The following is a 26566-nucleotide window of genomic DNA, read 5'->3' on the forward strand; positions in this document are numbered from 1 at the left end:
CACGGTGTTTTATTTTATTTGGTGGGGGGCGGGGGGATTGGGGTTTGGTGGGGGGGGTACAACTCTCACTTCCTATAGACGTTCGCAAATCCGCGCGACAATTTACTTATTGACTTCTTTCCCACCGTACGTAGCCAACCATGCTAACCGGAGGTGCAGTGTGTGTGTGTGTGTTTTTAATCTCGCCGAGACTCGCTCACTCGTAAAGGAGAGTGAAGCGTGTTCCCGTGTTTAAAGCCGTTTGCGATTTATTTGTGTTGTCCAGTAGACTATCTGTGCACGGTGGGCAACTGCCATGTCCTAAAGCTGTTCACAAATCCCAGCTTTTGACATTTACGCCTGTATCTAAGTCCCCAGCGAGTCAGATGTGTAACCTTGTACCTTGTGTATTTGTATTTACCAGTGCGTGCGGAGAGCGGTGGTTCGGGTTCGCGCACTGCCCTGCAAACTGGCGACTCGAGTTCGATTGACGCTCACGGCCAACACCAGTGACGATTATTTGGGTGTTCCCCTAGGTCTATTCAGCCTCAAATGAGTACCTGATGTAGTGTGTAAACATCGCCACTGGGGAGACAAAGGCGGCTGGGCACAGTGCTGGCCACCCACTCCCTGGTGTGCAGTGTCGGCATTCATGGGTGCTCGCTAAAAGCACTTGCCCCCAACAGTCTGTTTCAGTTTCAATTTTCAGTTTCATGTATTCGGTATAGCCCGGTGAGCCATGCGGCTCTTGACTCGGGTGCAACCGCAACAAACAAAAACGTAAACAAAGAACATCTTAAAGTGACGACGCGCAAAAGAAAATCTGGGAAAAACCAGCAAGATCTTCCAGAAAAAAGCACCGCATATCAACGCTGCGTGCAAATATCCCAGTGGGATGCAAGTCAAACAGTAACAACCATAAGACAATTTTGAAGCGACACGGGATTTCTTTTGTCTTTTTTTCAGTCAGTGAGTGACCCGGAACATATTCGGTGAGAAATGAATCTCCGTATTGATATATATGTATACTGTAAATATACACACACCGTGTATTTAAATAAACTGTAAAAATACACACCGTATGTGTTCCCCTCCGCTTGCCCATCTTTCTGAATTTGTCTTTCTCCCGGAATCGTTTTCACTCCCATCAGAAAACCGAATGTCCACCCCGTGGCCCTGGCTCTGCTGGAGCGAAGCGAGCGGTCACGCTCCCCACCCCCCCCTCTCTCTCTGATGAGTTTACTTCGGGAGCGATGCGAGAGCCTCCGCTGCGCTTTAACGCGTCGCCACCCCCACACCACCCCCACTATCCCCACCACTATCCCCACCACTACCACCCCCACCATCCCCACCACCAGCAACGCCACCATTCCCACCACTACCACCCCCACTATCCCCGCCACTACCACCCCCACCATCCCCACCACCACCAACGCCACCATTCCCACCACTCCCACCACTACCACCCCCACTATCACCACCACCACCACCCCCACACCACAACCACCATCCCCACCACTACCATCCCCACTACCACCCCCACTATCCCCACCACCACCACTACTATCCCCACTATCCCCACCACCACCACTACCATCCCCACCACCACCAACGCCACCATCCCCACCGCCATCACTACCATCGCCACCCCCACCACCACTACCCGCACCACACCACACCCTCGCCCACCATCGCCACTACCACCGACACCGTCATCACCACCACCACCACCCCCACCACCACCACCAACACCACAACCACCACTACCACCGCCACCACCAACCACTGCAGTGCAGTGCCACGCCACCCGAGAGAGACGACTTGGCACATTGTTGGAATTCAAAAGCTTTTCGACGCACAAGCCTCGGGCACGGGCAGCCAAACTAAAGCGCTGCAATGACAACAACTGACAAGACGGGAGGTACAATTTTCCAAATTCACGACTCGGCACTAATGCACACTAATACGCACTCTCTTCCCTCCCTAGTCGATTGAGAGATGTGCCAGATGGAGATTGCGCAGGCCTGGTTGGGGGGGGGGGTGACAAGGGGAGGGGGGAGGGCGACGGTGATGTTACGTAAGTCACTTTATGCTGCCACCAATCCCCGTAACATCTTGGCGGACCTCCCTGCTGTCAATGGGCAGTGTCTGATCCTCCTGCGCAGGGCGTTCCAGACTCGAGTTGCCTCTCCAAGCAGACGCACGCAGACCCACGCGCTTGGCAATGCCCGCTCCTGACGCCGCTCGCAACAACGCCGCGGTTACAATGCGCTCATCCTGTCCCGCGTAAACAAGCCGCGCGCTCCGGGCAACCCCGATTAGCACGGTTGGTTACGTACGGTGCGCAAGAAGTTCAACATCCATAATGTTTTGTTTCGCCAGGTAAGGCCTGCTGAGCTATACAGCTCTTTTTCAGGAGCGACCGGCCCACAAATGAAAGCTCAACGAATGGCTGATCACGTGGAAACTCACAGCTGCCAAATACTCTAAACGGATGTTGATTGTAAATGTGGTGGGAACACCCGAAGGACGCAGAGAAAAATCCACGCGGCCACGGAGAGAACATGCGAACGACAAATATACAGGCGTCAGGGTCGGGTTCAAACCCATTACCCCCTGTGCATAGCAGGCGAGGTAGATAGCATCTCGCCATCATCATTGTCCTCATCGTCATCTTAAATAAACAAAATAACGATGCTAATTTACATTTGCATTGTCTATCATCGTCATCACCACTACCATCACCATTCACTCGCATTCTGCCTCGCTGCGGTGGTTCGCGTATTGGACTTTGCAATTCAGAGCTCTCCCGGTCAATCTCACAGCGTGGCAGGTGAAACAATGGCCCAAGTTTCTTAAATCTACCCCACCCCCTCCCCCGCTACCACCCCCCCCCCCCGGCTTTGCCCACCAAATCTGGGTGGAAAGAGGCACCGCAGTTAGTCGAGTGACAGATCGAGCGTGTTGGGGTACAGTGCGGGTAATCCACAGTATTTACCGAGACGTCGGACCGGCGTGCGAGAGGAGGCCAACTTTCCCTCGAGGGGCTGCTCCGTGAGCTCTCTCTCTCCTAAAGGCCGTTGCAGGGCTGCGCCTCTATCATCAAAATCCACTTACTCGGATGTCATCATCAACTCTCACTTGAAATTCGTCATCAGCGATATATAATTATCTGTCCACCGCCATCCATTGTCACCCCTTATCGATAATCATCGTTCATCATCATTTTAATATTTATATTGGATTTTGCGCGGCTCAAGATAGCGTGGCCCGAAGTGCATTGTCACGTCCAGGTGAGCGGAGTGTTGCAGTGATCAATAACCGTACATTTGCAAATGGAGAAAATAGATTGATCGGCCCCACAAACACGCTTCAATAACAGATCAGTAATAACAAGGGTGACAAGAGCAGAAACATTCACTTATTTTCCAGCAAAAGTCAAGCGGGTTGCTATTCATCGACAAAATATTTGGTTACCGTGTACGCATAATCAGGCCATGCATTTAGTTGTGAACCGAGTGACCGAGAACTGATGCAATATAATTAATACAATATTATCACAACAACCCACAGTCTTGTCAGTCGATTGCCGAATGGAGGCCTTTCCACGCCATGCAGGTTGTTAGGGATTCTTTGACTATACTTCACCATTCTAGATTTGAAGCTTTCGTGACTGCAAGGATTCATACTCTTAGGTTTTTGTGACTTTACTGAAAACCTAAGAGTAAATATACTTCACCACGTTGGTCGGTGCGGGATCGGCGAAATGGGGGCCAGGCTATTCGTGACATCTCACCACTGATGACAGCCGCGCTCGGATGTTGAACTCGGTTCACAGCAATCGTCGCGCACGTGCGCTAACCACTGCGCGACCGCTCCCCCCCATCCCAACAGCATACAGCAGGCGGTCTATCGCGCACTATAAGGCGCGGGGATGTATGTCTGTATGCACGTTGAACTTCTACGCAGACACCCATGCTAATGGGAGGCACGGTGTGATGCGGAAATAGCGTTCTGAAACGATCGAATAATAATAATAATAATTATTTTTTTTTACCCAAAAAAATTTCCGGATAGCTTTGGTGACAATTTTTTTCATTTCGTCTCCAAGTACGAATCGGCCGTTGCGCCCGCGTTTGCAAGCGAGTCACGTGCGAGCGTGACGTGGTGCCTGCAAACTGTTGGCCCGGTGTCCAAAAGGTTACACGAAGCCGTAACGACATCGCTATTTGGTGATTCCGCAAAATCCGGTCACGAAGACAAATACAAAGATCCCCATTTCAGACGCTGTCTTCCCGACAGACCTGTTCTTCGCCTGAGGACGGCTGCTTGCGTTGTGGCCGAAACGTCGTGAGAATTATTTTATTATGTTTTATTTTTTATTATTTTATTATTTCCATCCTACGTGACTTTACCGAAAGAACCAAGAAGAAAGATCTCCCGTGTAGCCTTTTTAACAGACGCTCAGGGCAAGTGCTGTTAGCGAGGACCTATGAAGGCGGAACGGCACATGAGGGGGTGGGTGGCCTGCACCACGCCCGGCCGCCTTTGTTTAATCAGTTGCAATGTTTACACATCACACCAGGTACTGCTTTGAGGCTGAGTCGATCTAGGGGAGGCACAGGACCGATTCAGATAATCGTCACTGGTGTTGGCCGTGAGCAGGAATCAAACTCGGGTCGCCGGATTCGTAGCGCAGCGCACAAACTGTTGCATAACCGCCTCCCACACGCACACAGACACAGACAGAGCCCAGCCTTCAACGTTTGCCTTAAAATACAGAGGACGAAGTGCATCTCATAAGACAGAGCATACGGTAAATATATTAGCGGATAATTTTAAGCCTTTGGTTGGGGTGGGAAAATCTCAACACATTGGTTCCACGCTCGAACCATGAACCTACACACACACACAATCCTAATTAAAACGACACTTCCTCTCGTTTCGCGAGGGCAGATGCGGCAAGTCATGCGCCACATTTTGTTACCATCCGAGCTGCCAGGGTTCATCGCTGGCCACGAGCAAATTGGTATTTGAATACTACACTGGTCTCCTCCAGTTTGACTCGGCATCAAAACCACCCGGCATGCATAACACACCACACCATCTCTGTGGTAGAAAAACACATACATTGATATTTTAACACATAGTTCACAAATTAAATATAAATATTTGGCCGAGATTATCATTTTGTGGAAGCTAAGCAGGAGTCTTGAGCCTGGTTCGTGCTTTGATGGATGAATTTGATAACATGGTGTTTTGGCTTGGGCTGTAAGGTAGCCAGTATATGCCAGTGGAGGAACAGATTCTTAAATGAACTAAACTTTTTTTAAAATTTTACCAGGTAAGGCCCACTGAGCTATATAGCAATTTTTTTCAGAAGCGACCTGGTCCAAAATAATAGCACCACGAAGTGGCTCATTGTGGAAATTTACAGCAGTCAAATATTTGGCCTCCTCGAGGTTGACTCGGCGTGAAGCGAACAACTGCATGAACGTCAACAATGAAGAAACAACAAAGAACATTGGCTGCGTGGGCTGGCAACAACGCTGCAATGTGCAGTGTCTTGCAGGACCGCATGAATGTTCTTGTAGGCCTGAGACACTTCTGTTTGCGTAGGCCTTCAGTGACAACCTTCTACAGTGGGTGCTGCTACTGCCCAATGACACTACTACCGCCGCTGCCACTCCGCTTAGTTCACGCGTACTTTCGTTGGTACTCTCTTCAAATGGCAGGGCCCAATTGAAGTTCTTGGACAATTCCGCGGTAACGGAATGACAGAACGGTGCAGGCATATTGGCCGTGCTGATGGAATTGACCCCTTTGTTCTAGATTTGAAGTTTTCGTGACTGCAGGGATCCATACTCTTATGTTCTTTCGGTAAAGTCACGTAGGTATAAAACATTAAGTACAAATTAATGCCACGACTACCGCCGCCCAAAAATTATCATCTGAAGATGTTATTGATAAGTTGGCAATGAAAACATCTCTAAAATGTCATCTCCGGTGTTAATTTTTCTCACCTTATGAAAAAAGAACATCAAGATTGACATTGACATGACTCTGCCTCTTTGTACATACACCATATAATACATTTATTGTGAAGATATTTTGGTTACATTTTTTGTATCATACAACACAAACATGGTAAAACATGTTTTTCGTAGGCCCTTTCGTTAACGTATTGGATTATACGGCCCTGGACTCTTGTGTATTAGGCCAATTGTAAAAAAAATCACTTTGTGTATCCGGGAAAGCCTCACTGGGTCTGAATATTTTTTTTTTAACTAGGGTTCTACAATTGGGTTGTTTGGCTGATTCCGTTCGTGAATATTTAACTTCACGTGACAGAAAATTGGACTAATTTCGAGATAATCATCACCCCTGCACACCAGGATGTAACACTTAAAGCTCAGCTCAGATTTATTTAGAGTACATTGAGCCGCGGTGACGCGATGTTAACTACTTCGCCTGTTATGCAGGAGGTCGTGGGTTCGATCCCGACCCTGACGCCTGTATATTTTGAGTTTGCATGTTCTTCCTGTGGTCGTGTGGATTTTTCTCCGGGTCCTCCGATAATTCGCTGCTATAAATCTCCACATGATGAGCCACTTTGTTGAGCTATCATTTGGGGCTATATAGCTCAGTGGGCCTTACCTGATCAAATAAAATATAGGTTCGTAAATTTAAGAATCTGTTCCTGCACTGCCATCTCCTAGCTACCTTAGAGCCAAAGCCTTATAACCTGTTATATAATTTATGCATCCAAGCACTTACCAAGCTTAGTTTCCACAATATGATCATCTCGGCCAAATATTTACATTTTCTTTATTAATTATGTGTTATAATCGATGTGCTTTTCTACCAAAGAGATGTGTGGTGTGCTCTGTATACCTGGTGGTTTTGATGACGAGCGCTCTCCTGATAATTGGTTCTTTACCCTTCTATCTGGCAACAAAACTGACACCTTTTTACAAGGAGTCATGTTTGCATAGACCGCAATACCTGCAGTCATAATACAAACAAAAGAACATAACTCTGATAATGTGCACTGTCCTTGAAGTTGATTGGTCCACACCCGAGACAGCTTTCCTTAGAGCCTAGTCTCATATGGGTTGGACCAGATGACGCCAAAAGGCGCACAACTCAAAGACAATGCACCATCAGAGTATGAGAGCTCGGGGCAAGCATCTACACTATGGGAACCTCATTTGCCAGTAAAAATATGATAATTGGTTCTTTACCCTTCTATCTGGCAACAAAACTGACACCTTTTTACAAGGAGTCATGTTTGCATAGACCGCAATACCTGCAGTCATAATACAAACAAAAGAACATAACTCTGATAATGTGCACTGTCCTTGAAGTTGATTGGTCCACACCCGAGACAGCTTTCCTTAGAGCCTAGTCTCATATGGGTTGGACCAGATGACGCCAAAAGGCGCACAACTCAAAGACAATGCACCATCAGAGTATGAGAGCTCGGGGCAAGCATCTACACTATGGGAACCTCATTTGCCAGTAAAAATATGATAATTGGTTCTTTACCCTTCTATCTGGCAACAAAACTGACACCTTTTTACAAGGAGTCATGTTTGCATAGACCGCAATACCTGCAGTCATAATACAAACAAAAGAACATAACTCTGATAATGTGCACTGTCCTTGAAGTTGATTGGTCCACACCCGAGACAGCTTTCCTTAGAGCCTAGTCTCATATGGGTTGGACCAGATGACGCCAAAAGGCGCACAACTCAAAGACAATGCACCATCAGAGTATGAGAGCTCGGGGCAAGCATCTACACTATGGGAACCTCATTTGCCAGTAAAAATATGATAATTGGTTCTTTACCCTTCTATCTGGCAACAAAACTGACACCTTTTACAAGGTTTGTTGCCAGATAGAAGGGTAAAGAACCAATTATCATATTTTTACTGGCAAATGAGGTTCCCATAGTGTAGATGCTTTCCCCGAGCTCTCATACTCTGATGGTGCATTGTCTTTGAGTTGTGCGCCTTTTGGCGTCATCTGGTCCAACCCATATGAGACTAGGCTCTAAGGAAAGCTGTCTCGGGTGTGGACCAATCAACTTCAAGGACAGTGCACATTATCAGAGTTATGTTCTTTTGTTTGTATTATGACTGCAGGTATTGCGGTCTATGCAAACATGACTCCTTGTAAAAAGGTGTCAGTTTTGTTGCCAGATAGAAGGGTAAAGAACCAATTATCATATTTTTACTGGCAAATGAGGTTCCCATAGTGTAGATGCTTGCCCCGAGCTCTCATACTCTGATGGTGCATTGTCTTTGAGTTGTGCGCCTTTTGGCGTCATCTGGTCCAACCCATATGAGACTAGGCTCTAAGGAAAGCTGTCTCGGGTGTGGACCAATCAACTTCAAGGACAGTGCACATTATCAGAGTTATGTTCTTTTGTTTGTATTATGACTGCAGGTATTGCGGTCTATGCAAACATGACTCCTTGTAAAAAGGTGTCAGTTTTGTTGCCAGATAGAAGGGTAAAGAACCAATTATCATATTTTTACTGGCAAATGAGGTTCCCATAGTGTGAGCGCTCTCCTTTTACGATCTTGCCGATCCCGGGTTCAAACAATTTTTTTGGGCCACGATAGGAGCGACCGAATGCGTTGAGCGATGGGGGTTTGGCGATCGAGAGGATTGAGGGTACGGAGGGGGACGGAGGGGATTTTGTAGGTCTGGAGATGATTTTTAGTGACGTTGTTTATCGTGGCAGATTCGAGGGATGTCAAGGGCGGGTGGTGGGGGAGACGAATGGAAAGGCGATCGGAGCGAGGAGCTGGGTCAGTCAAACACCAGAAATCTCTTCTTTATTTTCCCCGACGTTTTCCGAGAAATGGGGAGGCGAGTTATTGTGACTTGGCAACTGACGGAGTAGAGTGGAGGAAGCCCCATTCTGAGGACACCATTCACTTAGTGACGCACGAGGAATTTAGCCATTCCCAGCAGCATTCGCAATTAGAAAATAAGTCCAATTGGCGATCTTTCTCGAGATGACCGACACGATTTGTTGAGTTTTCCCACCCCTGGTAGTGGATTTTGAGTCTGGATTTCTTCCATCGTGTCTCAAGTCCGCGACCACTGATCGTGCATCAGACAGACATGTAGGTTCTAGAAGGAGGTTCAAGCCTTCAGAAGGTTGAGATCATTCGCCGAGGTGGCGAGATGTTAACTACCTCGCCTGGTGTACAGGAGGTCGTGGGTTCGATCCCAAACCTGACGTCTGCTGTATTTTTGGAGTTTGCTTGTCTCTCTCCCCGTGGTCGCTTAGATTTTTCTCAGGGTTCTCCGCTTTTTCCCTCCGCATTTAGAATCAACATCACGCGCTTCGAGTATTTGCTGCTTTACATTTCTACGTGATGATACACTTCGTCGAGCTATCATGTGTGTCGCTTCTGAAAAAGAGCTACCTGATGAAATAAAAAAAAAAACAAGTTCGTTACATTGCGGTATTACTGCGATTAGTGGGGTCCCTTTAAGCAGAGGGCAAATGTGCGTGCAGAGATATGACGAAGAAAACCAGACGTTTGCGAGGATAGTGGACGTGGATTTGGGACCTGCAAGATAGAGGGTGGGTGAAAGTAGACAATCATGAGGTGGCGATCGCTGGAGGTGACAGGCGAAGTGTGGCGGGGAGAGCGATGGACTCTGCGTCGGGCGATGACGGCGGTGGCGGCGAGTGCGGCCGCGGGAGATGAGATCAGTCGGGAGAGATCCATCGATTGCGACGAGAGTCACCCGAAGGTGGCTGATGGAATTATATAGATTGTCAACGCGTTGACACCGCCGTCTAATGATGAGTGCAGAGGATTACAAAGGAAAAGAGAGAGAGAGAGAAGAAATAAACCCTTTAAGGTTGAGAAGGTGAAGATCAGAAACGTGGCTGGGTGTGATGCAAGTCACAATGTTCCGAATGTGTTTAATAGGGGCTTGCAAACAGTGCCTGTCCTAACAGTTTACATACAGGCTAAATATGGGCACCATTGCGTGTGTTGGTGCTGGAGACGGCTAAGCATTGTGGGTATTTATGAGGGGGCTATGGCATCACCTCTGTTGATTTTGTCTTTAATCCAATAGAATTGTTGGTGGGTATTCCCCATTTTATTTTCGTATGTACTATAAATCAGAATACTCCTCTTGCACCTTTTGCATTCACTAGTTTTTACATAATTTTACTTTCAGTGGGATTTACATTCAATGCAAGCACCGAGATGGTTATCTCTCCCCCCCCCCTCATTGGCCCCTCCCTGCCTAGCACCCTATATAAAAAACACGTGTCTGAATAGCTCTCTTCATACGCTACAGCAATTTTACTGGAGCGGTTATACCTGATGACGGGACGGAGGCGTGTGTTGCTTCCGAAACGTCGTGATTTAATTTATTTTAATTTTTTACCTACGTGACTTTACCGAAAAACCAAAGAGTATGCTGCCTATTGTGCATTATCGATAACGTTGATGGTTGATGATGGTGAAGATGGGTGGGACCTTGCACTGGTTCAGCGATTATGATCGATTCTTAAGCTCACGATAAACGCGTATAACCGTGCGTGCAAGAATCGACATTTTAAAAAATGTTCTCACACATTGTGTGTGACTGGGGAATAGCAGAGCTTCTATTCACCATCGCGTAAGAAGAATAATTCATTCATCAATCACTCAACTAATCCGCGACTGTGAAGTCATGACAATTGATCAAATCTCTTCGACTGGGGTGTAATATCCACAATTCATCAAAAAAGTAGCTATCATCCACAATCGTGTTAATTAATCAATTGATCAACCGCTGAACTAGTCCGTGACCGTGAATGATGACAATTTATAAAATCTCTTCGATTGTGATAGAGGTTACCAGTTGGTTGACCCCAATTGATAATGATGATGATGACGATATCTGCTATTTTATAATGGTTAATGAAACGATGGCAAAATGCTAAATACGACGACGAACATGATGACGATGATGACGATGATGTTACCCGTCACGTGATGGGAAGAGACCAAGACGAAAGTTCAGGGCACATCCCGTTACAAATCCTGCTCAGAACATTGGGAAGGGTGTATTGGATGTCCTTCGCAGAATCGCACGTTTTGGATTTCTTACTGATGCGATATGCAAGCTGCTCGTGACGCAAAATAAAAAAAATATATAAAATTGTGCCAACCCCAAACCAATTAACGTGTGACCCACTGCAAAACGTCCCTGTGTAAACGTGAATATTGTGGACAGGCTGCTGATGATGATGGATGATGCTAATCATGGCGGTGACTCTGATGTTACTAATGATGCAGCAGCTGGACTGCTGTGATAGCGATGATGATGATGATGATGACGGAGGAGGTGATGACGGTGGGTGGTGATGGTAGTGATGACTGGCGATTGCAGTAACGACGCCCCGGTGGCTAAGAGATGTTAACTACTTCGCCAGGTATACAGGAGGTTGTGGGTTCGATCCTGACCGTGACGCTTACATATTTGGAGTTTGCATGTTCTCCCCGTGGTCTTGTGGATTTTTCTCCGGGTCCTCCGTGTTTTCCTTCCACATTTAGAAACATGCGTTTGGAGTGTACGGCTGCTCTCAATGTCCGCACGATGATAAGCCGCTTCGTTGAGCTATCATTTGTGATGGCCAAGTCGCTTCTGAAAAATATCTACGTAGCTCAGTGGGGCCTTACATGGTAAAAAAAATAAAAGCAAAAGGAAAAACCAAAACAGTTTCGTGTTGATCCGGTGCTGAATGACGACCTCCCCATGCCGTGTCGGCCATTGAGGGTTGTTTGACCATACTTCACCACGTTGGGCAGTGCAGGTCGGCGAAGTCGTGGGCGGCAGGGAACCCAGGACCAGTTCGGATATCGCTCGCCACTCACGTTAGCCATGGCCAGGAATGAAACTCGGGCCATCGGGTTTGTGAAGCAGCGTGCTAATCCACTTTGTGCCAGCTCTCTATCGCCCCAGTGAAATAGCTTTGCTGGTAATGTATATTTTTTTAAGTACGGTCATTCTGCAGTCACGAGATGGGCCACACGGGCCACGGAACATTTGTAATTGAAAAAGAAAATGCCAACATTTAAATTGGGCATCGTTTGGACGTATTACGGTTTAGGAATGTTTTTTGCACAGCAGCAGGCTGATGCGGGGACATTAAAAGGGCCAATTCCATCAGCACGGCCAATATGCCCGCATCGCTCTGTCGATCCGTTACCGCGCTAACGCATTTGCAGTCTTGAGAGCGTAACGTGTAATCACACTCGTGGCCAGAATTTGCATCTGGTAGGGTGTCTGCCAATTTAGCCAGGCTGATGCCTGTGTCCGATCGGCCGCGCACCTCACCACCAACGCGGCGATCTTTTAAATCACCGGAACCACGGCTAACTTCCGTGGCAAGCGATGTCTGAACCAGTTCCGGGCCTCCCTTAGAGTGACTCAGCATTAGATGAGCTACGATAAAGCCTTCCCTCTCGCGGGGTTTAGCTATCGTGGTTTTGCAGCTTCGTGTCCAGTGCATTAAGGTCGCCGATGGTGTCCCTGTGGCACGACCATTTGCGGTTGACCGCGAGATTCCTGCGATGCATCGTGACCCGCAAACTAAAGTGCAGACAACTTCTTCTTGGTTCTTTCGGTAAAGTCACGTAGAAGGGAAGTAATAAAATAATAAAAATTAAAACATAATAAAATAATATAATATAATAGTGAGAATTATATTATATTATTTTATATTATTATATTATTATGTTTTATTTTTATTATTTTATTACTTCCCTTATACGTGACTTTACCGAAAGAACCAAGAAGATGAATCCCTGCAGTCACGAAAGCTTTAAATCGAAAAACTCAGACAACTTGCCTGCACTTTGGTTTGCCTTGCGTCGACTTGTGTCCGACTTGTCTCCCGAGCGGCCCGTCGCGGGGTTCCAGGCCACGCGGTTTCGTTCCGAGCCTCCAGTGAGGTGACAGCTGCCCGCGGTGTTTCACCCTGCAGTGTACAATGTTGTAGACGGATACGTTCTATACATTTACCGCAGAGGTGATTTTTGACACTGGAAAGTATTATTCTTATTTTACATTCAATGCTTTGGTCGATGGAGGGTAACTTTAAACAAAGGGTGTCGTATTTACCAACCGTGAACCGAGCCCTCGTTTTCCCTTCGATGCCTTTGAGTTTGCGGATTTGCCGATCGCGGCTATTTTCAAGAACGTGATTCTTACGACACCGACTCCGCACGCGCCATTCCCATCCTTAATAAGTGCTTGCTGACACCGCTTGCCCCAACCGCCTGCTACAGCTACACGTGTATTGGTTTGCCTTGCAACACGTACACTTTGTCTGCACTTTGGAGAGTTAATCCCTTTCCAAGAGGCGCGAGCTGAATTTGGGAGGCGGCCGTAATTGCGGTTCAAGCACCCCAAACAACCACCACCACCAGACCACGGCGTGTGGCGTTTGGCACGACAACAACAACAACAACAAAATAACAACAACAAAACAACATCCCAGGGACGTGCCCGGCGGCTTCGATTTCTGTATCGCTTTGAAACTCGGCGACAGACACTTAATGGTGAAGCACGTGCCCCCCGCAGTTCTTGTTAGCGGTGCCCCCCACTCCTCAACCTCCACCCACCCCCCCAAAACGGTTCATTTGATTTTGTTTGGCCCAGGCGATATAGATTTTGGGGGGAGGAGATTTGTTCCATTGAATTATTAATCCGCTGAACATAAGCCATGGATAGTTTTTTTAAATAAATAAGTTGCCGATAGAGGCCACGTGGCCGCGAGGTGCCCCGGTGACTCTTGGTCGGTCCGCGGCACGGTCACCACCAGCGGCGGTGATAGCCTATTGGGGGGCGGGGGGCCTCAGCAGAATTTATTTGTTCAGAGGGGGGAGCTGAGCCCCCCATTTCGACGATTTAAAGAGATGAGACGGAGGTGTCGTAGCGTGAGAGATGTTACCAGCGAGACCTACTAGCTAAACGTTTTTAATGAGATTGTTATCTTGATTCAATTTTCAATTTGGGGGGGGGGGGTGGGGGGCTGATATTTAGTTCACATTTTTTTTAAAGAATCTAGAGCCCCTTGAGCTACTTAGGTTGCTTCGTTTTTTTTGCCTAAGGTTTGCTTTCGTCCAGTGCCACTACCTACGACTGGTTGGCAAGGCCACAGGCGTCACGGACTGCCGCCTCTGTCCCCCCCCGGCCACACTGAGCATGTTGTGGCACAGTCAGCGGAGAAGCATCATCATCGCGTCGACCAACTCATGTATTCGTCACCGAGGAGCATCACGGGCAACGGCAACTCACGAAACTCCGTCCTCACGGCAAGAATCTATGCACGTGCGGACATTTGCACCGCTGTACTTAATTCATATTTATTTTTTGCGACCTACTCACCTTTTCTCTATTTTGCTCTCGTATTGTTTGTTTTGTATCGTTTGTTTACGCAACTCGGTGTCCCGCCACGACTTTCCATCTGTGAAAAAGAGCTTCACAGCTCATCGGATTCCTCTCGGATAAATAAAATTCTGATTTCTCGTAGAAAATAATTATGTTTTAGTCAAAGAACCCATTGGCTTTCCAGACCAATATTATCCAGCGACATTTGATTTGAGCAAGCAAACTCTGGACTGGTTTCGACCTTCTTGGTCTCGTCCATTTGATTTCTTCTTAAATGTATTTGTATTATTTTTGTAAACCGGCAGCATGTGTTAACTACCTCGCCTGGTATACAGGAGGGCGTGGGTTCGATCCTGACCCTGCCGTCTGCTGCTGTATATTTGGAGTTTGCGTGTCTCTCTCTCTCTCTCATCATCATCACGGTGGCTAGGAGATGTTAACTACCTCGCCTGGTATACAGGAGGGCGTGGGTTCGATCCTGACCCTGCCGTCTGCTGCTGTATATTTGGAGTTTGCGTGTCTCTTTCGCCGTGGTCGCGTGGACTTTTCTCCGGGTCCTCCAGTTATTTTACCTTCACATTTAGAATCAAAATGGGTTTAGAGTACTTGGTTGCTACAAATTTCCACGTGACAAGCCACTTCGTTGAGCTATTGTTCGTGGCCAGGTCGCTTCTGAAACAGAGCTATACAGCTCAGTGGGCCTTAGCCGGTAAAATAAAATATAGTTTTGGTTTTAGTTTAACAAGCCTGACTGCCAATGAAACCCATAATGTTGAAACTGGTCCAGCGCTTTGCTTGCTTAAACACAAATTTCTCGATCTATATTGGTCTGGAAAGCCGATGAAATAAAATGCTTGTTTTGTTGACGTTTGAAGACACAGTGGATTTATGCTTCGTGTTTTTTTTTCTAATTTTGTTTTCTAATCGTGTAAGAGGAGGATTATGATGCAGAATAAGATGAACTGTAAACCAACCCCGTGCTAGTCATGTGACCTACAGACAAACGCACAGATAAAGGCATAGTGCGGTTATCCATTATTCAGCGATGACTTACGTGGATATGTACGTAGGTATGCAATACGTTTGTTCAAGGAAAGTAAATCTTATAATTCTTTTTGATATTTACAAAAGAATGTGAGCACACGGTGAAATGCGTTTTTTTTTTTCTTGCAAGACTTCCCTTCTACGTGACATTACCGAAAGAACCAAGAAGTTGACAAATAATTTTTTTGTTTTTATTGACGTAGAAACATTCTTCCACGAGTCGAAATTAAATGACAGAAAAGTCCAATTTTATATATATATATCTATAAACTGGCGGTAGTTTTAGAAAATAGTGATGAATGTGGTATTTTTTGTAACTTTTTTGTGCCAATGCATTGCCTTGAATGCATTGCCTACGTGACTTTACCGAAAGAACCAAGAAGTTGAATTGTTGTTTTTTTTTAATTATTTTTATATACCTGCAAGACATTTGAAGGACATTTTATTTGCAAGAGATCTCATCTTACAGGGACACGGACACATGCGGAGGGTGTTTTGGAGACGATTGCAAACCAATGTAAGCAGTCCATCTCTCTGCAGTGATGAAATATGTCTACAGTACATGTGCTACGCCTACACTTAATAATAGACTGTTGAAGCAAGCATTTAGAGCGAGCACCTATTAAGGCTGGAACGGCACAATAGTGAGTGGGTGGCCAGCACCACGCCCGACTGCCTTTGTCTCCCCAGTGGCGATGTTTACACACCGTACCAGGTACTCATTTGAGGCTGAGTCGATCTAGGGGAGGTCCCGGGCCGGTTCAGATAATCATCACTGATTTTGGCCGTTAGCGTGAATCGAACTCGGGTCGCCAGGTTCGCAGCGCAGCGCGTTAACTGCTACACTACCGCCCCCCCCCCACACACACATCCACACGCACGACAGACACGTGGCCGTGTGAGTGACAGACCCGGGCGGAGGGCACGATCGGGGACTGTGGCGGGTTTCTGTCGGGGCGTGGATGCTGGAGGAGGGCGGGCGGGGGGTGCGGGTCGATCGTGACCGCGGGTGATGGATGCACGACCCCTTCTCAACGTGAACAGCACAAATGGTCGCTCCTTGTTGTCCTGCCACTCGCTGAGCGTCGTTCAGCGCTCGAGCGAACGAACCGCCAACAAAAATATAGCGACAGGGCGATGGATCTCAGAGCTCCCCCCAGCCTGCCCTTGAACCACTTTCACCTTGAACGTTCCTTGCACGTGTTTCAGAGTGACTGTACGCGCGCAGAGTGCAAAGAGATTACTCGACCGGGGCGTCACGTGGTGAACGAGCTTGGATTGTCACCGTCAGTCAAGCGGCAGGTTTCTATGCTGTGAGCAAAGTGCGATGACTCCTCTGCATCTGGCAGGAAGCTTAGAGCCGGCGTGGTATAGTACATTCCAACTTTACCCTGTTTCACTTTAACAGTGCGAGCACAAACCTATGTGAACGTTGCGGGCAATAGCGGTTCTTCAATGGAGAGGAAATCGTTATTTGCCAAAGTGAGTTTGTTGTTGTTATTTGTGTTGTTTGTGCACCACTGCCAGTGCAATATTGTGGCATTTATATATATTGTTTTGTCTTTGGCATGAACACTATGATTGCATTCCGCCGTTCTGCACTGGACAAACGGGATTCCCTTCCCCCCCCCAAAAAAAAAATCGTGTACTACCTCCCCGATCGTAGGTTCCAAATTGACTCCACTGTAGTGTGTGCCCAATTTAATGAAGAAAATTGCCTCAAGGTTTCTCTCCCCTTGACTGGGAATCAAACTCGTTATCTCCACATATATTTATATATATAAACTCTGATGTCCAATTACAGATAGAATGTTCCTTGCGTACTGCATAATGAGTGCCACTTTTTTTCCGGCTCAAATCTCTGCTTCGACTGTTAAAAAGAAGAAAAATGTAGAAAAATAATCTTAGCAAGATTTGGTCTGATTCTTCCATGATTAATTTGAGATGCTCGTGGCCACGGGCTGTGTGCCCTGGTTAGGCTGGGTCAGAAAAAAAATACCATAACGGGCCACTGGACTGGATCTGAGCCACCCCAAGACAAATCGAGTCAATGGGATGTAGAGGCCAAATGAGCATTGCAGCATAGCTCATCTCCCACTTACAGCCCAGAGCCGGTGGTGGAAATTCTACATTCCTATGGTGAGTTACAGTCTATGCACAAAGCTACGTACATATGATACAGTACAACCACTGTTAACGTTTCCCGCAGTCTGAGAAATATCTGAAATGCTGCTTGCATAATCAGTCGTGGTCTTTGCCTGCTTTGTATTGACTTCCATAGGCCAAGGCAGCCACCCAGCCAAGATCTGAACTTGCAGCCTTCTGGTCGCGACCCAGCCCGCTCGCCTGTTGCGCCACGGGGTGTAAACTCCCACGCACCACCCTCGCAGTGGTGAGACATCACCCCGCCTACACTCTGCGCGGCTAACGACCCCCCCCCCCCTATTTCCCTCCCACCCTGGGCGTTTGCTTGTGACCCCGGCAGACACCACTCGCCCTTCATGGGCTTAACAGCGGCGATATTTGGCCATCGTCAAGGCTCTCAAATTGCTCATTACGTCCGCAAATTACAATTCGTGGTGCTTGACAAGGGGAAATGGGGAGGAGTTGGGTAGGAGTCGGGGGGGGGCGCAGTCGGGCGTGAGGTCCAGCGGTGCGCGGCTTAGCCCAAAGCCGTCGCTGTTCCCGGAGACGTTCGTCTCTGCGATGATTTTGATTATCACGTAACCAGGGCCGGCCATGGGGGGGGGGGGGGGGGTGCCGTGCCCGGGACGAACCCCCACTGTGTGGGTCCCCTACCCCCAACGCCTTGAAGCTAAACCGGAAGAATTACATCTGACACCTTGACGGTGCAGCGAGAGTTCTCCCGCAGCCCCCCCCCCCCCCAAAGCGCGGGGCCCGGGGCGGTCGCCTCGATTTGCCGCGTACCCCAGTGGACGGCTTAGCCCGTAACGCGTGTGAGCGATAGTGGGGCGTACAGGGTGGTGGGGGTGATGGTGATGATGGTGATGATGTGCGTGCTTGCGTGTGAATGATGGACGTACGCTCAGGAAGTTTTGTGGACTTGATCGTGAAGAATGTACGGTGTGTTCAGTTGCCATCATAGGCGCCACTCGTTAACTGGACTTGCCTCAAAAGTCTGTTAAGGCTATACGGGGAATTTTTGTATTTTGTTTCTACTAATATTTTTACAACTATTTTTGTTATATTCATGTGTATAGCAAACGTGGGAAACCATAAACAGGATACGTGAAGGATTGTTGTGCCCGCATGTCAGAATCAGAATCTTTATTTAACCTGGAGAAATCCGATGAGCCATGAAGCTCTTTATCACAGATGTCCGGTAGGGGCGGGTCAGAAAGTTACAACAACAAACAAACAAACGATACAACAAAACGACCGGAGTGCAAATTATAAGCAAGGTGAGCGAATCATTAAAGCACAACTGCATAACATAGATCAAGTAGAAACGTTCAACATGCAAGGCGACAAAACAACAGCGAAACAGACCACAACCGGGACAAGGCACAGTCCCTCCATAGAATGGATGAATGGATCTAAAGAAGAGCCTAGTTGTGATCTCAGAAGGCATGGGAAGGGACGCAGAGGATCGGGAAGACTGTAATACGTAGATTCGAATGTAATTGTGTTCATTTGAAAATGTTATCACTGTGTTCCTTGGTTTTATCAGGATCTTCGCATTCGACGCAAAATTGTCAATTATTATTTTAATCATGCAATACCGACAGCGCATAATTCCTTAATTCCTGTGATCATAGTTTCATAACCAGCCAAAGCCTAATAATTCCGGAAATGTTTTCATGCACACGCACACATATTTACACACACATACATACAAACAAAGATAAAAATCCCCCATATAGCCTTGAACATACTTTTAAGACAAGTGCTGTTAGCGAGCACATATGAAGGCCGGTACGGCACATGCAGAAGTCGATGGCCATCACCACGCCCAGGCCTCCAGTTGTCTCTGCAGTGGCGATGTTTACACACCACACCAGGTACTCGTTTGAGGCCGAGTGGACGTAGGGGAGGCCCAGGACCGGTTCAAATGATCCTCAGTGGTGTTTGTTGGTGGCCATGAGCCCGGTTCGCAGCGCAATGTGCTAACCGCTACACTACCACAAAGACACAGATCCCCCGTATAGCCTTAACGGACTATTGGAGCAAGTGCTGTTAGCGAGCACTTATGAAGGTCCGCACGGCACACGAGGGCGTGGGTGGGCCAGCACCACGCCGGGCCGCCTTTGTCTCCCCAGTGACGATGATTTTACACACCCAACCAGTCTTCTTGGTTCTTTCGGTAAAGTCACGTAGAAGGGAAATAATAAAATAATACAAATAAAACAGAATAAAATAATTCTCACGACGTTTCGGCCACAACGCAAGCAGCCATCCTCAGGTGAAGAACAGGTCTGTCGGAAAGACAGCGTCTGAATGACCGAAAGAACCCAGAAGATGAATCCCTGCAATCACGAAAGCTTTAAATCGAAAATTACACCCAACCAGGTTACTCATTTGAGGCTGACTCAACCTACGAGATGGCCCAAGACTGGTTCGGATAATTGTCACCGGTGTTGACCATGAGTGTGAACCGAACTCGGGTCACCGGGTTCGCAGCGCAGCGCGCTACCCCCCCCCCACACTAATGCACGGCACACTCACCTGTTAATAAACACCTTCGGCCGACGCATTAACGAGATGGATTCAATATGCGGGAGTGTTTATCGAGGTCAAAACTCATACCTAGAGGAGCCGTTCTCGTGCACTCAGCCACGGCGCGCTCGCGTGTGCGAGCTTGGGGAGTGGTGGTGCAGCGGTTAGTTCGCTGCGCTACGAATCTGGCGACCCGAGTTTACACTAAACATTTTATTTTTTATTTTAGCAGGTAAGGTCCACTGAGCTATGTAGCTCTTTTTCAGAAGCGACCTGCCCACAACATGTGTAAATGCGTAGCAGCAGCCACAGACTCTAAACGCACGTTTTTAAGTGTGGAGGGAAAAGAACGATTTTCGCTCACGCCAACACCAGTGACACTTATCTTGAACGGTTCGGTGCCTCCCCTAGGTCGACTCAGCCTCAAATGAGCATCTGTGTTTAAACATCACCACTGGGGAGACGAAGCCGGTCGGGTGTGGTGCTGGCCACACACGCCTTCATGTCCCATGTCGACCTTCAGAGGTGCTCGCTAACAGCACTTGTCCCAACAGTTTGTTAAGTCTATTGGGGAAGGTGGGGGTCACTGTCTGTGTGTGCGCTCGTCGTCACGCGAGTCCTATAAATGAGAATTAGGCCTCACTTGGCTCGGGGGAATGGGTCCGGGGGGCATGAATTTGCTATCTTTGCATTCCAAATACCGGGTTCCTCCCACCGGGACAATTTCGTATTAGTCAAATTCTACCCCCTCCCCCCCTCTCTGCCTAACCTCTAAATTGCCTCTGAATGCAATTAAGTTACCCCCCCGCCCCCCCCCCCCCTTCTAACACGTGATGATGTAGACTGATAAAATTATTTTCACAGTCTCTCGGCTACCCGGGTGATAATTGCAAGCGTTGAGTTTAGTCTTGCCGTTGTTGTTCATGCTAATCTTTTTCCACTTACTATCGTTTCACATTTGCACACCTCGAGTGTACAACTCGCCTCCACCAACACTAAACTATAAACATTTGTATTTTATTTTAACTAGTAAGCCCCACTGAGCTATGCATCTTTTTCTTTTTCGGAAGCGACCTGGCCACTAATGATCGCTCAACAAAGCGGCGTATCATGTGGACATGTATAGCAGCGAAATACTCTTGAACGCATGCTGCTGCCAAATGCGTTGATTTTAAATGTGGAGGGGAAAAATCTGAGGACCCGGAAAAAAAAAACACGACCACGGGGAGAGAAAGACACGCAAACTCCAAATATACAGCAGGCGTCAGGGTTGGGATCGAACCCAAGCCCTCTTGTATACCAGGCGAGGTAGTTAACATCTCCTAGCCACCGTGATGATGATGAGAGAGAGAGACACGCAAACTCCAAATATACAGCAGCAGGCGTCACGGTTGGGATCGAACCCACGACCTCCTGTATACCAGGCGAGGTAGTTAACATCTCCTAGCCAAGCGTGGCACCCCTGGTGTAAAGTGAGACGTATCTCTAATTCGTATCCACCAAATCTCTCTGGTCTCGTTATTTAGGTGCTTCGAAGGAGATCCATTGCCAGAAAAAGTCTGCTTGTTCCATGTCACGTTGCCTTTTAAAGGCGACAGTGTTACCGGTGAATACATTGGTTGTTTAAGATGCACTGATGTTTTAATTTGGTATTTGTTTCGATGACCATGTTGGATAAAGGCAGCAGCAGTGTCTGTGCGTGTGAAGGAAGATGAGCTGACTTTGCTACAGGAACACTTGGAGCTGCGTGGAAATTACGAGGAACGATACGATTGGTGTCAACATCAGCCTCTGCGAAGGAGGCTCGAGAAGGATGCGCATGGGCAGTTGGAGGCAGCCGGTCTCTGGAAACCACATTGTGGCGAACCGACGCTCACAACAACGAGCGGAGCGCCGGGTGGATAAAACGACGCAGCAAGCTGGCGCAGTGGAGAGCACAGGCGGTGCATCTGTCAGTCATCTCAGTCAATGAACCGAGCAATACTGTGCCCGGGTCTGTCCCATGACCTCCGGTCAACGAGGCATCGACCTCTAGCATGGCCTCAAAGTGCACCTAGCCTGACACAAGTGTTTGATGTCGCTGTCATGTTGTGGTGACTGGTGGCTATTGTGGTTGTGTCTGTGTGCGCGTAGGGATCATTGCGCACACCACTAGGGACCTGTGTTTGATTCCGACCACGGCTAAGAATAGCGGCGATCAATATCTTAACTGATCCTGGGCATTTACCTAGGTGAACTCGGCCTTAAATTAGTACTTGGCAACGGTGCATAAACATCAGCACTGGGTGAGACAAAGACTGCCGGATGCGGTGCTGGCCACATACCTCGTGCACCGCGCCATCAGTAATAGGCGCTCGCAAACAGCGCTGGCCCCAACAGTATCTACGGTTACACAAGGAGAGGGAGTCTTTGACGTTGTACATGTGTGTGTGTGTGTGCATGCGCGCGCTACGAACCCGGCGACCCGAGTTCGATCCCCGGCGCATGGCCTTGGGCCTCCTTTACGTCGACTCAGCCTCAAATGAGTAACCTTGGTGCGATTGAAAAAAAAAACATTGCTGCTGGGGAGACAAAGGCGGTCGGACGTGGTGTTGGCACACCCATCACTGTCCGTGCTACTCGCTAACAGCACTTGCCTCAACAGTCTGTTAGGCTAGACAGGGGGGGGGGGGCGGTTCTGTTTACGCATGGCGTGCGATTCAATTGCAATGCATTGCCCCTCCCCGCGTTGATGTGACCCAACTTTCAAAACTAAAGTTGCGAACGGATGAAGACGACGCAACTTTTTCCACGACTGTGCGTGCGAAAAGAAAATCACCCTCGGTTCACAGAGCGACGCACAGCAGACGTACACACGTCTGAGCCGTACGCGTCTCGGAACAGCATCGGCCCAGGGATTGACCCCATTCGCAACGTAACGGAGACTTTTCCGTGATGCACGCACGAGAGGAGGGTTCTTCCTCGTGTGTTCGCGCGACAGTTTATTTCGTTTTATTTTAAATGCGAGGGCCCACCTTTTCATATATATATATTTCAACAAAAAACACAACCCCTGGTGGCTGCAGGGGCACGATAGGAACCCAATTACCGGCTGCTGCTGCTGCTGCTGCTCCTTTGGTATAACCCCAAACAAGCAAAACAAACCGCCCCCCCCCCAACGGATCTCGCGCGGACCCTGCTGTAGTTGGCGGAGCGAGGAGGCCGCAACTTGCACTTCCTAAATTATTTTTACGCCGCGACATTTGCGAGTCTGAGCGCTGTGCCGCCCCTTTATCACACCCGGGCTGCCCGGCTCGCCATAATGAGACGAAGGTGGCGCTTGCTTGTTTTCTACAACATTTTTTCGAGTGTCTATTTTATATATATATTTTATCGCACGGTCTGTGTTCTTTTTGGTTGATTGTGTGTGGTGGGTGGGTGGGTGTGAGGTGTGGTCGTTCTTGTGGCGCGTGCGCACGTGTTTGGACGTTTGATTGTTACGCCCGCACTCGCGAACTTTTTAGTTGAGTCGCTAAGCCCGGCGTTTGTCTTTCACGTTGCCTGCGGTGTCCTTCACAGCTCTCACTTCTGTAGTGGCCGTGGAAATTCACACTTTTTTTTTGTTGTTCTCAGAACCCGTGGTCAAGCGGCTCGCTGTCAATTTCGACGATCGTTGCCGAGTTTCCGTCCAGTGGTAGCGCACGGCGGTGGGGATGGGAATGTTCAGCAACTGCAGAGTCGACAGGGCTCGATTATTGCAACTCGCTACTCTACGGGACGTCTGGCAAAAGAAAAAAAAACCTTACCAAAGCTGCAGCGCTTACAAAACCCGATGGCACGTGTTGTGACGGATTCTGCAAGATCTGACCTTGTCTGTCCGGTGCTCGCCGAGCCGCAATGGCTTCCGGTTGCCGAACGCATGCACCCTTCTAAGGTATCGCACTCATTACACGCGCAACGTGCTTGCCACAAATGAACCACAATACCTCGCTGATCTCGTCAAGGAGGGTCAAGCATCACGCGATCTCCAGTCAACCTCGCAGCAGATTTTGGCTCGCCATCGATCAAAGGCGGTCACCGCATCGCGCACTTTCAGACGCTCTTCCGCGGCCGTCTGGAACGCTCTTCCTTCCGATATTAGGAAGCTATCGGAGCTATGCAGTTTTAAATCTAGATTGAAAACTCATTTCTTGATAATTGATTTTTGTGTTTCGTTTGTTGTTCTTCCCCCGCACCTCCGAATAGCACGGTTCACTACGTATGGTGAAAAAGAAGTTCAATATACACACATTCCCAAGGCTTCGATAAAATTTGTACCACATTGTTGGAGAGTCATCAGTGCTGTCCCATACAAATGTGCCCTCATAATCATCATCATCATCATCCATGATCAATCCACTGCTGGAAAACGGCCTCCCCAAGTCGTCGCCATCCCTCAGTTCTGCTCCGTAAGTTCACTTAGCGCCTGTACACGAGCTGATTTCATCACTCCACCTCCTCAGTCGATGTCCTCTCATACGCATGCCATCCCTTAGCTGCCACTCTGCAACTAATCTTGACCAATGACCATCTCGTCTCGTGCGCACGGCCTGCACGTCTCTGTGCGGTTCCCTCTTATACCTCCCGTGTACATTCCAAGCTTTTGTTTCACAGGAATGTGAAGCGTCCCACCACGGTATCAGAGCATCCAACGCGGACGAGTGTAGCCGAGCCCATTCATCATTTTGCTCCCCCACCCCTCTTTCTGTGAGTTTATTTAAAAGGACGAGCAGCCCCGCCGTGGTCTTCATCAGCTTGGACAGCACGTAGCTCCAGATCCAACGCCGTGGAGTTCCGGACACTGCGCTTTGCATTTTGATTGTTAGAGGCGCCCGCATGTTACGCGCTTTCCAGCCTGACGGACAAATAAAGGACTTTTAGCCGCAGTCTGTCCGTGTTGCCGGTTCGGGGATGAGTTGTCAGGGATGGGTTGGTACGTGGAGCGGGTGGAGGAGTGGAGGGGTGAAGGAATGGCTCTGATGATCTGGTGAGTGGCTTGTGAGGCCCTTCTTCGCAGCGCTGGCCAGGGGAGGGGCGGCGTGGGGTGGGGGGGGCTTAAAGGGGAGAAATTGCCCCAGGCCTCACACAAAAAAGAGAGAGAGGCCCACAATGGTTCTGGGGTTTTTTTTTACGATAATGAATAAGGGGCCTCATGCGGTGTTCTGCCCCGGGGCCTCCAGCCGCGGGCTCCCCAGCATCGGGCCACCAGGAAGCGATTTTACTTGTTCCCACTGATATCTTCGCTTATTGATAATCGACGTAAGAATATTTTATTCTGTGCTCCGGTGGGTCGTGGGTCCCGGAGATTCCGTGACGTTCTTTCGACTTCCTTCTGACGCATGGAGCCACGTCGTTTGGCATCCTCAGTGCATTATTTTAGGGCCTCCGTCCATGTCCGTTTACTTATTAGTGCAGTACAATAGTCGCCCCACAATCTGCTCCACGTTTCTGTACCTTAACTTTGTAATTGTACGATAATCAGTCTTAAAACATTCGGCCCTAGCCCACCTCCGTGCCAATAAATGTATGCTCTAACGTTGATCTACGTCCGTTCGACATGTTCGATTGCTCACGTGACACAGTTGTATAATTGCTCTGTTTTTTTTCGATTTAAAGCTTTCGTGACTGCAGGGATTCAACTTCGACAGACCTGGTCTTCACCTGAGGACGGCTGCTTGCGTTGTGGCCGAAACGTCGTGAGAATTATTTTATTATGTCTTATTTGTATTATTTTATTATTTCCCTTCTACGTGACTTTACCGAAAGAACCAAGAAGATGCTGTTTTTATTTGCTTCACGTACTGCTACTTATTTGTACTTTTTTTGTCATGTTGGTAACACCGGTTCACTCTTTCAAAACGAGGCGACACCTCGGTGTCTCGACTTCTCACGTCGATGAGACAAATATCACCTTGACGCCACCACCAACGCCGAGCATTCCCGGATGGAAGAACGTCGTTAGGCGCCCACGTGGCAGTGAGAACGCCATGCGCGGAGCGATGACTCCCCATAACGTCGAGCCCCTTGGCGTGTCCTCACGAGTGCCGCGCTCTCCCCGTGGTCACCACGCACCCCTCTCCCCCTCCCCACCCCACGTCAATTACGTAATTATCCTGATGGCTCCGCTCGGCCGCGTCGCCAGTGTGAACGCTGCAGGCGCGCCGCGTCGCGGCTCTTGCGCGCTCACCCACGTTGGCAGCACGGAGAGAAGATGATTGAATGTTTACGATCCGCAGCGGGGAGAAGAGAGAGAGAGAGTGAGAAAAACAACCGATATAAAATGAACAATCTTCCTCGGCATCATCATCAGCAGCATCAGCAGCCATGCTCATTCCGCCGCTGAATGAAAGCAGTCCCGATCCTGCGATGTAGCAGTCATGATTAAAACACAGCGAGCACCCGCGCACGGGACTTATTTCG

General features: G+C 48.4%; 1 long non-coding RNA gene across 2 annotated transcripts in view; it reads left to right on the forward strand.

The window, feature by feature from the left end:
* Positions 1-20758, forward strand: part of LOC144937739 (uncharacterized) — a 98612-nt gene extending 77854 nt beyond the window's left edge. For both annotated transcript variants that reach the window (XR_013637771.1, XR_013637772.1), the window contains exons 3-4: positions 17733-17843; positions 20540-20758. This is a non-coding gene — a long non-coding RNA (uncharacterized LOC144937739). The remainder of the gene's footprint in view (positions 1-17732; positions 17844-20539) is intronic.
* Positions 20759-26566: the final 5808 nt, after the last annotated feature.

This window comes from Lampetra fluviatilis, chromosome 20, assembly GCF_964198595.1.
Source record: "Lampetra fluviatilis chromosome 20, kcLamFluv1.1, whole genome shotgun sequence".
Classification (NCBI taxonomy): domain Eukaryota; kingdom Metazoa; phylum Chordata; class Hyperoartia; order Petromyzontiformes; family Petromyzontidae; genus Lampetra; species Lampetra fluviatilis.